We start from the raw sequence: 14,506 nt of genomic DNA, 5'->3' as shown, positions 1-14,506 counted from the left end.
CACGCTGCTTCTCTGACTTTTCTACGCAGGATAACGAAGCTTTTTCAAACATGGAATCTGATTGACCAGAGTTGGAGACCTGGCTGTCCTCAGCTTACTAGCTGCTTTCCCTGGCTCAGGGCACTTATACTCTGAGCCTGCCGCCTCATTTGTAAAATGAGACTAATCATGACTCCTTTAATAGGTAATTATTAATGTTAAATGGGAACATAGCAAGATATTAACAGTAGTCATTATTATTCATAGCAATGATAATGTTAAGAAAGACCATTTAGCACCTAATACAAAATCAAGGATGATATTCAAAATATTTAATAGAATATTTCCCTTCACCCCACCAGAGCAAACAGGGGTCCTCTTCCAGAGCAGAGGTTCCTGCTCTGCTTAGCATTGACTCCTCAGTTGCTGGTTGTGGGACTGGGAGGGGAGATTTGAAGGGATCTAAGTGCAGGTGGAGAGCTCAGTGGCCTTAGAGCACTGGTTATATACCACCCAAAGGAGAAGTACTGAAACATTTGAATTGCAAGTCCTGCTATAGCAGTGAAAATAGATCAGATATTAACCCTGCTTACAGGGCCCTTTATTACTGCTACTCGTGTTACCTGCCCATGATTTATATCCTCAAAGAGGTGACAAGCTAATAATTGAATGTTGAAGCTAAACCTTGTGCTTCTAACTCCTGAAATTATAGCATCAGCTATCAGAAGTGTTCATGAGATATTTGTCATTTATTTAATTTTTAAATAAAAGGACACTATTATATAATATATCTATGTAGCACTCATGTTTTCACTAGTTTTACAAGGGGATTTATGGTAGTTTAACACACAGATCAACGGATGCCTTGGAATCCATTAGATCAAGGGCAATAATGTAAGATGCTGGTAATAAAATGAGTCAAGCTGTGGTCTTCCTACAACAGAGCCCAGAGCTTTGCGATGACCGAAGCACAAAGGGAAACTAATCTGTTGTACACATTCAGTTGTTTAAAGAAAGGAAGCACACATGCACACAAATATTTCCCTCTAAGAAGAGATTCTTATCCTGGTAATCATGTGAGAAACACTGAACACCACCTTGGCACGGTCTCCAGAACTGTCCTTCTCCCTTTCCATCTTTGCTCCTGAGACCCTCACCTTCACCACCCATGTACTTTTTGCCCCCACTACTCCAGAAGGTGTGGTGGGGTCTCATACTCCATGGCTTTCCATCCTTGAAGTCTTGGCAGAGGTAGACCCTCTGCCTGAAATTCTCTTTCCTCGCTGCCTCCTCCATCAGACAGCTCAAATTCACCCCCTCTTTGACAAATGGTCGCTGTAGGGCTGGCTCTGTAACACCTCCCTTCATACGCACAAACTAGGCCACCTGTACTCTGTACAGTCATCACAGCTCAGCAATCAGCTCAGAGAATTTATTCCTTCTGCCTTCCGTCCATGACTTCAAACCATTAGGCTCCTATCTGGTTTCAATTTCAGAGCCTGGTACCTGGATTCTTTCTCTCTGACTTTTAAATGGAAAATTCATGTAAAGAGTCTGTTGGCTTTTGATGTTGCTTCTCCCCAAGGAGAAGGCAGCCTTTTAGATCTCTCCTCTTTGTAACACAGGCTACTTCTCCAGGAGGGCATCAGATTGCACTTACGTGAATTACAAAACATTGGCCAGAGGGAATAGCCAACACAGAAACATTAGGGCCGCATAGTTCCATGTCCTCCTTTCTTTCAGGCACACGGCACTCCCTGCCAGGGCACATGGCTGAGGGACATGGAGTGTGGCAGGGGCCTTTGTGCACTGCAAAAACTTGGCATCCCTATTTAAAGGCTCCAAGTCCCAGATTCCTGGGGTAAGTCTTCAGCCTAGGATCACAAGATGAAGTGATGGATACAAAGCTGTCCCTAGTTCTTCCAGGAGAAATCTCTCTTTCCTTTGAGCTTAGATAACATTCTGAGACATGCAAATTCATCACTTGAACCTTTGTTTGCATGTCTGACTCGCAGGATAATGAGAACTGAGTCATCTGTGTATTTCTAGAACCTTTCATTTACCTCTCATTGCCCCCAAAATTTCTTTTAAATGAATCAGTGAATGAATATATAGCAGAAAGATGCCCAGCATTTTCCTGATGAGCTCCGTTTCACGAACTATCGTCCACAGAACTGCAGTTACGCTCAACATGTTTCTGTTCACCAGGTAAAATGTTAGATCAGGAGGTTCTGCAGTATTTTTGGCTAGCAGCTGGAGTCAAGTCTAGACAGGATATCCAGCTGATTGTTAGGTCAAAATTTTGCCAAGAGAGAGGCTGTCTCTTCCTTAGTAACTTTATTAGAAATAAATCACTGTATGAGATAGGGGTACACCTCTTAGAAAAGGATTTAATGAACTCTGGTTTACATTTTCTTTCTCTTCCTGTGACTCATACCATGTATCTAATGCTCTCCCAAACTGTGGGCTATTAGGCCAGAGAAACTGCTTGCTCAGGGCCATGCTTTGGACAAGAATGGTACCCAAGTGTGCAGATCCTGTGTGCCCCAATAGCTGAAATGGATCTGTTAAAAAATATTACTTCCTTTGAAAGGAAGTTCCCTTGATAATTTTTCTAAACTTTATCAACCAGTGGAAAAGGGAAAGTTAGTCCTGCACATACCTAAACCAAGTATATTTCAGTTTTTATCTATCTAAAGCTTTCTCCCAGAAGATAGCCAGACTTGAGTGTTTTGAACCATCGAGGCTATTACACGTTGATCCTCTCTCCTCTGGCTTGACCTACCGGTTTCTCCATCCCAATTTTTTAAACAGTTAGACTAAGAGAATGTCAATTTAGCATAAAAATTATCCTTTGTAATCTTCACATCTTCATTCCCAGCAGTGGTAAATACAGAAGAGATAATCATTGAATAAGAAGTAAACACTAACTTCTATAGAAACATTTTCTTTTAAAGGGAAAGTAAAACTGGTCCTAAACATTTCTCAGTGACCAAAACAAAGTGGCACATAGTATGAAATACATATGTGAAAGAATGAATCTGATGGGCTCTAACTGAACAGCATTGAACTGTGATTATCAAATAATGGGACCCAATGGTCAGACCTAGGAAAGTAACCTATGAAAATTAAGCTCTCTTTTTTAAGGTCTATGATGAATATGCATCAGCAAATCCCTACATCACCTTGACATTTCTGAGTCTCATGATTCAAGATATTCCAAATCCAGATTCCAAATTCACCTTGTGATGAATTAATTCCTAGCCATCTTTTTTGCAGATTTATACAGAGGAGAAATCATAATAATGATAATGAAAGGTGCCCTGAAGTTCCTATTGTGTACCTCTCCCTGTAAAAACCTGAAATACAGGCTAGAGTATCCACTTTTTTGTGTGTGAAGCTAGTTCAGGTAGTTAGGAGCTGAATTATCATTTGAATCTACATGTATCTTAAATACAAAACCTGTGTCCTTTTCTTAGTATGTGCACCAACCAGACAAATGTCTCTTCGAAGGAGTCAAGTTAAAATTGAAAGTCATAAACCCACAGTTTGCAATCTAGGTGTCTTAAACACCATCTTATTGATATTAACTAAAACCCCTGTGATCAGCCCACCCTTACAGCTACCAAAATTACACCGTCCAGGCCTTGAACAACAAAATCACCATCACAGCAAAAAAATCTGGCACTTTTGCTGAATAAGAGGGAATTTGCCTCTGAAACCACAGATCTCTTATGAACAAATAGAGTTAAAGCTCATAAGGAAGATTATCAAATTAGAATAGTTGCTTTAGTTCTTTACCCTGTCTCATGGAAGAAAAAGTGTTTTTTATAGAGTCCTAAGAACTGAAACAAAATGCTATTATCTATCTTTGAAATTTAAAATTGAATGGTTCTGACAACCTAACAGAATAGGTTTAGACGATCATGACTCACTAATTTTCTCATGAGGACAAGCATTGATAAAGAATCTGCTGACTGTAAAAAGAATTGGCTTCCCCAACTAGTGAGCATGGAATTTGCTATGGCTCAATAGCAGGAGAGGGATTTTGATGGCACCGTACTGGAGGCCCTGAAGACAAAACTATCCAATCAGGAAGTTGTCAACTGAGACTTTAAGATGATATACAGTACCCAGGGGATTACTCATATGCAGATGTTACTTAATGAAGAGCAAATAAGAAGTCTGATGAAAATATTGTAAGATTTAACACGTTAATTTGAAGCAAGAATAAGTCAAGATTCCTACTATGGGTAACTGGATAGACAGTGACATTAATCAAAGATGTGAGAGCATTCACTAATGGTGAAATAAAACAAAATAAACAAAAAGTTTACTCTTTAGAACAAAGAAAAACAAAAATAGGCACATACAATAAAATATGGAACTACATCACTAAGGCCTTTATCTAAAGAGAAATAACTAAAACAACTGCACCATTAGTAAATGATTAACCTGGAGTTTCAATGCCACCGATATTTCTTTAGTATAAGAGAATAAAAAGGTTCTTATCCTTCAGCAGATGCCTTGATGAGCCAGCCATATGCAATTTTTATCATCTCTTGTGCAAAGCAGACCTGTAAGCTTGCCTCCAGCAACTGGGTGATACCACTCCCAGGAAACCACATTTGTGTCTTTTACAAGTTCCCCTGCCATTACCACAGGTTGTAATTTGGAGCTGTAACCTTTTGGAACCCATTTATACTCTTAGACATTTCCTTGTTAGGTTTGTTTGATAGATATTATTTTAGGATTCTTTTAAGGAAAATGTCTATGGCCTTAATCAATCAAAACCATAAGTACCATTAATACATGGGTTGGAGGACCCATAAGTGTTCTTTGAACTTCTGTGTCCAATGCTGAAGGACATTAATCTTTTTAAACCCTCAAAACATTTATTTTCAGTGCCACATATTTCAGCAAAGATTATTTACTCTTTTTAAAATGTTCTTTGTTTGATTTCTCCCAGTGAAACCCTAAGCTCTATCATCACCCCTCTCTGTCTCTAGAATGCTCCGGGGCACAGAATGGGGCTGACCAAGCAGCTGGGGAACTTCTACTGTCTACAGCTGAACACCAAGGGAAGAACACTGTTTAGAGAAATGAGAAAGATTTTCAGCAGTATGTTTCAGAAAAGCCATCGAAGGAAGAAAAAGAGAAAAGGGAGGGGAAAGAATGCAGGTATAAGAAATGGCCAACTGAGGCATGAATGCTGAAGAGCAGGAGAAAAAAAGTATTCAGATGCATGTTCTGAGGTTCACATATCATCATTAATAAGAGGGAAAAGTATAATTTTGGAAGGTGTTTAGTAAAAGGGAGTTTTTACAAAGGATTATAAAGTGCTGATGAAAGGAATTTGGAAGAAAGTCTTGGGTATCAATCGTTTCTTCTAAAATAAGACAAGGAAGCATGTATGTTTGTATCACAAAAATGCTTACGGTAAATATGTCCTGAGGGAACTTTGTAAGTCAGAAATGGGTCAAATATGACTTGTGTGATTTTATGCTTTCAAAATGTTACATTTAAAGCAATGTTGGTTTTAAACAAGACAGTGCCCTAGGCAATCCCTGAGAATGTGACTCCATGGCAAATATCAAGTGGTAGATAAAAGCAATTATCAGGGAAATGATACATCTTACATCAAAAGGGCATAAACCTTAAGGGCAAAACTTTGTAGAGTCAGAGTATGCAGTCATTTCCTTGTGCCAGTGTGGTTTAGAAGGAGCAAAAAGACTTCATCTACTCCAAAATGTTTTCCTTACTGAATTGGAATCAATACCTCAAGGACCATTCTTTTTAATCAAAATATATTTAGAGAGCTCTTGGTAGAATGCACATCTGCTACCCAGGAGGGAATACAACAATACAAAATTACATGTTATTGCATTAACTTGATCTAATAAAACCATTAGGTAGGCTGGAAATCTGGGTGCAGATTCCAGAGGGTTTGGTACCAGGAAAGAACCATATCACAGAGGAAGGGTATTTAAAGAGTCTCAGATCTGAGGGAACTGCTCAGAGAGGAAAGAACTTGGAACCTGTACCTCAGGTGGTGCCTCAGGAGGGCACAGAGCACCCAGAGAGAAGAGCCCAGAAGAGGGGTGTAAAGAGATAAATACAAATTTTGTTTTTTAATAATCTTTTCTAGAGGTATCCCTGATAGACTTTCTGGGAAGCTATTCTAATCCTTTTCACTATAAAACAAGTTTTGGAGTCATTTGTTTGTCTTGGTCCTCACACAAATGTACCCCACTACCGTAGTGTCATAAAGACCTTGAAGCAGGCCTAGCCATCAGAGACTGCCTTGCACCTAGGAGACATGACCCGTCTTCGGGATCTGACACTCAGGTGACCCAGGAAGTCAAGACTTGAGTGGTTCACTCCACCACCACCTTTCTCTCCCATATACACCCTCACACAAAAAGGAGTAACAGAAGATCAATAACTAAAAAAGAAATGGTCCTCCAGTGGCCAACTGATCCTCACTGGGTCCAAAGGAGAGCAGCTTTATAATGTAACGCCAAGATAAGGTCCAACCAGGAACCCGAATCCCAAATTAGAAATGAAGACAGGACACAAAACATGGGCTCTGCCCATGTTGGTGACTTCAGTGAGGGCTGTCTGGGACGTGGGTCCACTTTCTCAAGAAGTCAAGGAACTGCTTTTTCCCCCTTGGTTCCACCTTGAGTAGCCTTAACACTTTCTTCTCATCAGTAGGAAAAAAAAAAATCTTCCCAGTATGTGCTGCCGAGCACTGTGTTTGAGGAGGGATGGTGTGACCCTCCGCAGACAAACATGACAGGCAGCAGGCTTGGGGGTTGGAAACATGTTTCACCGCGGGTGACACAGACTGGAAAACCTCAGTGTGAAAATATTCTGGCTGGGAATTTTATGGCTTTCCCAGTCCCCCCTGCCTCTCACTTCTACCAGTGGTAGATGGAAGTGGCCACGACAATTCAAAGCTTTTGACGAACCCTTAATTTAAACATGGGAGCAAGAATGCAGTTGTGGTAGCCTGAACTTTGACCATTATTCATTACTTTAGTGTGATTCAGTAGAGATTTTCTAGAACAGTAACTGCAATGCAGACATCCTTGATTGGATTTGACATTTTTGTCTTTAGGGACTGTTAACTGACATTGTTCCTTAGTAACCAGCCAAGTTCACTGGTAGCATTACGGTCACCTAGAATAAAATCCCTGGACAAAAAGGACAAGACAATCATGAATGTGTCTGAGGTCAGCACTTCCTTGACTATGTCTTAATTGGGAAGGAATTTACTTTATATTCTTTCATCAGTATTGAAGTAAACGTAAGCACACATCTATCTCCAACTCCCTGTCAACATGTAACACATTATTCCTCTCAGTGGATTATTGAGCAAAATAGAGACATACAGTTTCATTTCAGACAACTTACCCAAAATAAAAACCACTGTGTGTCTTTTGAAGGCCTGCAATGGAATGAAACCCATTAGAAGCTAATCTATTTATTTTATTTAACTTTGTTGGAAGCTCCATAATCCCATTGTGAGAGCTTCTAACTCTTAGGAGGGATACTAAGCAAGGAAGAAGTTTTTAATCTTATTTATTCCCCCCCTTCCCTTCTGTTGCTGGATTCTATTTGTACTGCTGAGACTGAGTTCTCAGTTCAAGTATGTTCTTGTTAATAAAACAGACGTGGGTGAGTCTTCTAAATCCCTGCACATATTCCTCGCAGATAGAAACCAGTCTGTTTACTAAATACCCATTTTTCTTTCTGTTGGCACTCCCTCAGCAAAGCACAGGTCAGAGCAGGGTGAGCTGCTGCAGTGAATGTCAGAGGAAACGGAAAGGGGTCAAGGGGATGACTCCTTTGAACCTATTGGTTGGTTTTAAATTGGCCAAAGCTACAGAAAACAATTCCATCATTAATCTTATGGGGAAAAAAATGATAGTGACAAACAGCAAGAGTTGGTTAAAAAAAATTCCAACACCTGTCAGACATGTCACCCTTTTTATGGCTGAAGAGTAAAGGTTTGGAGGAGGTATGTGAACCTTCTCCAATTTAGCAGATCTGATCCATTTTTATTTTTACTCTTTTTAGAAGGAATCTTTCCTCTGCAGCGCAACCTGATAGAGTGATGTGCCTGCCAATGTACATCGTTTTTACCCCTTGACACGGTTTGTCATGAAGCAAACTGGGCCTTCCTATCACATGCTTTTAAATCTCTTCCTCTGCATTGACACTGGCTTGTAGCACTTTCATTTAAGCATAGTTAAAAAAAAAAAAAGTAAAAGAAAAGATCATTCTTTTTCCTACCTTGGTATAAAGATGAATCAGTCAATCATTCATGGAGTACCCTGCTCACATCCGATGGTACAATTTCGGATGTTGATAATTTACTTTTGATGCTAATTAATTACAAGTAATCATAAAAACAAATTAAAACCACTATACTTATTGCAGGTTTTCTTATGCTCCTGAAATAATGCATTTTTATGCATCTGTTTACTTGCTTTGTAAAAAAATGTAATAATCTATATTCATAGAAAAACAACTTTAGTGCTCTGCGTCAAAGCTGTAAACTGTTATTGGTTATTTGGGTTTTTTTCCTCCTGAGATACTAAAATGGAACAACGAAAGTGAGCCACATCGAGTGAAAGAGATGAATGCATTTCAGGACTAACCTAAAAGCAGGAATTTAGGATTTTTTTTTCATTTCTTTTTGTTGTTTCTCTTTTTAAGGGACAAAAGTATTAGTTTGCTCCTGAAAATTAGTAGGGGGATGGAATACCAGCTTTGACTTGCAGGCCTAGAAAAGACAGGAATCCCCAAGAGACCCCTCTACTTTTTCCCTGTAGGAAACAGGGATGGGGATTATTCTCTGGGTTCTCTTCTCTCCAACAAAGAGGGTTTCACCGCTTTGAGAACTGCAGTGAATGGAACCATAGTGTATCTCAGCGGAATCGCTATTTGTCCTCTGATTGCTCAATGTGTCCCTCCTCCTTCTCCCGCCTCCTTGAAAGTTCCCCAGGAGGCAGCAGAGAGTAGTGGGAAAGTAATGGCTGGGAGTCAGGAGACCTGGCTTTCTGGAGTGGACTCCTGCCGCCTATTTCACAGCATAAACCAAAAGCAATGAAACAGCACAGGTGGGAGTGCTTTGCAAGGTGGCACAGTCACATCATCGTCACGACCCATCACGATCATTACCACCACCACTCTCATCGCTACAATGGTAAATATGTACTGAGTGCTGAAGACAGGTGCCTGTACCTGGAGCATCTCATTTAATCAACCCACCCCTCTGCATGGGCAGATCCTATTTTCTGTAACTTTGCAGGAGGCTTCCTATCTATTAAGGGCAAAAAAATCTCAGGGAAGAGAATCTCAGGGCTTGGTTTGTGGGTTTTAGCCCCCACAGCTTTCTGCAGAGTTCCTTTACACAACATGCCCAGTGTGTAAGGCATTGCAAACCCATCAGGGAGGAATAGGTGTGCAGCATTCCTTGCTCCATGGGGTAATGTGGACTAACCCTCAAAGATTGTCACTGTTTCTCAGTTCAGCAGCCATTCCCTGCTTCTCTTACCAAGGTTTGAGAAAGTCTGAATCCCACACCTTCTCACTGTATGGACATCTGCTCCCTTGGGAGACCCAGACGTGGTGACGATAGTGGCTGAAGTTGAGACTTGTCAAGGATAATAGTTAAGTTCTTGTGAATATGTGAAGTAATTTAACCCAGTACTATCTCCATGGTAAACCCAGGACAAAATAGAATTTCTGTGTATATACATTATCCAGCCCCACCACAAACAAATGCCATCTCAAGACACGTGTTCTGTGTTCAGTGGTTAAATCTACTTAGGAAAAGTCTAGTTCGACCCTGAAGAGGTCTCTGAAACCTGCTCAGTTGATGTGTAAACCTTGATGAAGGACCATCATGAAGCTATCAGAAGTCAGCCAGACTTGGGGAGTCTAGTTTATATTATCAGTTTATTAGGTAACTGAAGCCTCAATTGTTAGCGTCAGGCCATTGTTCAGAAGATTATTGCCCTTAAGAATTTTAGCTGATTTTCACAAAAGTGTATTTGTTTCATCTAGAAAAATAATTTGCATTTATGAATGTTCGGTTGCCCTTTTTTAATCCCTGAAAATCCTCAAGAATGACATGTCAAAGCATATGTTGCTTGCCCTATTTCTAGATCTGTAGAAATACCAAGGAAGTCACAGATGCTGAGAGGCCTTGTGAGTTGCAGGCAGGCATGGCTGGTCCAACTCGGCTGCTTCATGTGTGACCTTAGGTAACTTAACCACTCTGAACCTGGCTTCTTCATATGAAATGAGAGGGTTATAAAAACCTACTACAATTCCTCTAAACTTTAAATGAGTAAAGTTAAAAGTGCAAGCAGAATGTCTGGCACAGAGTTGGCACAAAATAAATGTTCTTTCCCTCTTCTTCCGCCCCCTGACTTTTAGAACATGTAACAAAATGAAGTAAGTCTCTCTGTTCCTACAAATCATCTTTGAATTAGTCCCCAGTATTCTGTAATCCATTCATGAGCTGATTTTCTTTATTGTTTCTCTCTGCTCTTTGCTCCCCAAAGGGAAGAAGCGAGTCAGGCCCATATGCTTTCCTCCGATGGGGGAGTCTCCCCAGTGCTTGCCCTCAAGCATCTCCCAGGCCCCACTCTCTGCTCCTTATGCCATCTTTGTCCTTTCATACTCATGCTGCTTGGCTTCTGCACTAACCACCACAAGTGCAATGACCTCCTTTCAGCTTCCAATAGAGCCAATGAGGAATGGAGGAGATGGGCTGTTCCTCCACTTGAGATCTGTGTCACTGGCCTGGGCTACTGGAGGCTCCCACATGCATCAGGGAAGTGTTGCTTTGACAACAGGTCGCTTGAAGCTGGATTCAGGATCCTGGGGCGACATTTTGGAGGCTGCCCTGTCTCCATCTTTAGGGTAGGAGGTGTGCTTAAAGACAGTTTGCAGACCCTGCTAATGATCCAACCATATCTCATTTCAAGCCAGCGGATGAAGGAGTGCAGAGCAGAGTGGATACACTGGGTTTCTCTCTCAAATACTGTTTCATATGATTTAGATTTAATAACACCCTAAAGGCAATCTACCTGGTGCCTTATTCCCATAATCATCAAATGTATTATAAGGGAACTTAATCAACATAGGTCTCATTCATAGACTGTTAACCCATTAAAGTGTTATTTTAAGAATCCACTGCCATTAATTTAAAAAGTCACATAGAGTGACTAAATGTTTCAACTGTCTCAGTGTCTAAAAAATGGATTTATGCCTAATGACTGGCAAGGAAACCCCTTGGCCTCAGAGCAGAACAGACAGAATAACCCATTCGATTCCAGAGTCTATACCCCCACATCCCCATCACCACCAAAATACACATTCAAACACATTAACTAGACAGAGTCATGTCCTGGCTTGGAATCATCCTCACAGGACCTGACCAGTGAAGGGGAAACTCTCAGTGCATTGTAAGTAGCCAGCAAGAGGCAGGATTATAATAGTTAATATTTGAACATATGTGCAAGATTTTTCTACTTATAGGGTTTTTTTCTTATAAAAAATCTTAAGTAATTCTTAAAATAGTTTGTGGTAGCCCCTATTGCTGTCCTAATTTCACTGATAAGGAAACTGAGGCTTAGAGGGAGAATCCAATGTTCCCAGTAAGAAGTTGTTGGAACTCGAGTGCAGTCTCCTCTGACTCCAGGTCCTGCACTAGACCATGGATCTCAGCACATGTTTCCAGTCATCACAGCCCAGATGCATGAGTCAAATACTGGTCTTGCTTAAAATGGGGAGACAGTAATCCCAATATACTTTGTGGTCTAACAGAGACTTAGCAATAGCACCATACAAAATTGTGACATTTATGTTTGGAGTATATCCTCCTTTTCTGGAACTAATCTACCTCCTATGTGCTTTTCTCTCTCATTCTTCATCCCTATTGCAGGTACCCAGAAAGGCATTAAGAGTATGAATGGGGACAAGAAAAGAAAAGAAAAGCAGATAGTTTCTCTTCAGTCCTGAGATCTTATCATTTATTTTCATGAACCCTGCATCTGACTACCTGATTTTCCTGCTCAGATAATAAAAAAGCACAAATCCCACTAAGTGCGGAATATCTATATAACCTATTCAAGGTCATACAGGCAAACAAAGATTTTAAAAAGACATGGTTTCATAGGTGACATGGCCTTGGCTAATGACCAAACTCAGACGCATTTGCTAAACAGGTAAACACTAGTACTTGTTTAAGATGGCTTAGCTGCTCCAAAACAGCAACAGATCCTCATGCCAGACCCATAAAAGAAATGTGATCTTTTAGAGAATTTTCACTTTAAATGGAAAGCAGCTTGCAGAGATGACAACAGTACACAAGTCAACGGAGAAGGCTTAGGCTAAGAGGATGAAATTCACAGTCCAACTATTCTGTTATCAGAGCATTACCAACCCAAGGACTCTCCTGGAACTAGTCAGGCTCCTTTGGAGTCCTCTTTACCCCTCCTGAAAGAGAGAGAGTAAAACAGCCAGAGAAAGAGAAAGAAAGGGATGTTCCCAGAACAAGCTGCTTTGCACAGTTTTGTTAGGGAGAGTCATAAGGAGAAAAAGAAAACAACAAAAACTGCAACAGAAACTAAACCTCCCAAAGGGGAGGCTGTTTGCAGGACTGATGAAATGGTGACACTGCCACATCCTGAGCTAGGAACTCCGGTGAACAAGAATGGCTGACTAGTGAGACCAGTTAAAACAAGCCCAGAGTGGCAGAAGCCAGGGTTTTCATTTGCTTTGTTTGGGACAGGGTGTGAATAAAATTTCCACAGTTAAAGAATTTGGAGGAGAATTCATCAGAAGTCCAGGACCTTGGCTGGGATGCAGTTGAGGACTCCTCTGTGGCATAAGCAGGGAATGCTATGTAAACAGTAAAGCCTAGAAAGGGGACAATTAGGTCCAAGAGGGGAAGTGAGGGCTCTCATTGGTCCTTGTGTTGTCTATCCAGATTGTGAGTGGTAGTGATGGTAGTTTAATTACAGCAGCCTTTTAAAGGAGGTGACCCAGGACTTCTTGGGAAGCCCCATCTATGCGAATGGTTTCCAGGTCTTCTGGGACATCCTAACATAACTCATCCCCTAAGCCTGAATTATAAAACACAAAAGTTAAAGCCAACTGGCTCACCTATTCATTTATTCATCTCTTTTTCTTCTGACAGTTATTACTGAGTAAATATTCCATGCCAGGTACCATGCTAGATTCTAGGAAAGCACACACGAGGCACAAATGGCCCCTGCTCTTTGAGAGAATGATACCTTTGTAGTCATAAAATTATAAAATATTGTGACAAGTGATAGAAAAAAATAATGGAATACTATTACAATAGATAGTAGAGGCATGAAAAAATCCGGAGGCTCTGGAAAGGGGTATGAGTCTTTTTCCCAAAGAAGAAAAGAAGACATATTTCAGGGACATTAAGCAAATACTTGTTGGCAATGCAATAGCCTCTTTTTTAAAATTAATTTTTAATTGATGTATCATGAAGGTATAGTAAATTTCACAAATCTTAAGTGCTCAGCTAAACTCTAGATAAGCCACTCAGATCAAGATACAGATTATTTCCATATCTCAGACAGCTCCTTCTTTCACTCTCACACTCAATACTCTCTCCCAAGAGGTAACCACTGTTCTGACTTAGATTAGCCACCTTAGATTAGCTTTGACTGACTTGAACTTCATAGAAATGGAATCATACAGTATGTATTCTTCCTGTCTATCTTTTTCCACTCATCAGCTTGAAGAGATTCACCCAGATTACGTCTTTGTACTAAAATGAGGTAGCGCTGGAAGTCATTCCTGGATTTTAGGATTTTCTTAAGGGGAGTTAATTGCCTGGGAAAGGGGAAACAGATGGTGGAGTGGAAAAAAACATAGAAGTTTAGATTCAGGAGGGGTGGGCTTCAGTTTTGAAGAGGCCACTTGCTAGTTGTGTACCTTGAGAATATCATTCTCTGAACTAGAGTTTTCTTCTCTGCAAGAAGAAGATAACACCACCACCTAGTTTTTGAAGCTGTTAATATAATGTATGTAAAAACGTCACTTTTAAACTCTGAAGTGGGACACAAATAGGTGTTTCAAAAACTATTTTTATTAGTTTATCACTTGTGCACAAGTCAATGCATGTGTGTATTTGTGAATGGCTGAAGATATGTAAAGGGCTTTTCTATTCTGCCTTTTGTAAGTATGCTCTTAGTAATCAATTGAGTTTTATTACTCAAACGCAACTCAGTTAACATTCAACAACTGCCTTGTTAAATCTGAAATCTTATTCTAGTTGCATGTAATCTGAAGCTAAAACATGGGTTGGTTTTCTAAGTCTTGGGATCTGGTTGCCAAATCAAACAATACTCTGAATTTACCAGACTTGCTAACACCTGTAATAATGCACATTAAAAAGTACCCTACTTGGGGCATCTATTTCCTTCTGTTACAAGTCTTGAATTGTAAAACAGCAAAAGCA

This window comes from Manis javanica, chromosome 9, assembly GCF_040802235.1.
Source record: "Manis javanica isolate MJ-LG chromosome 9, MJ_LKY, whole genome shotgun sequence".
In the NCBI taxonomy this organism is placed as follows: Eukaryota; Metazoa; Chordata; class Mammalia; order Pholidota; family Manidae; genus Manis; species Manis javanica.
Note: the sequence above shows the minus strand (reverse complement) of the source record.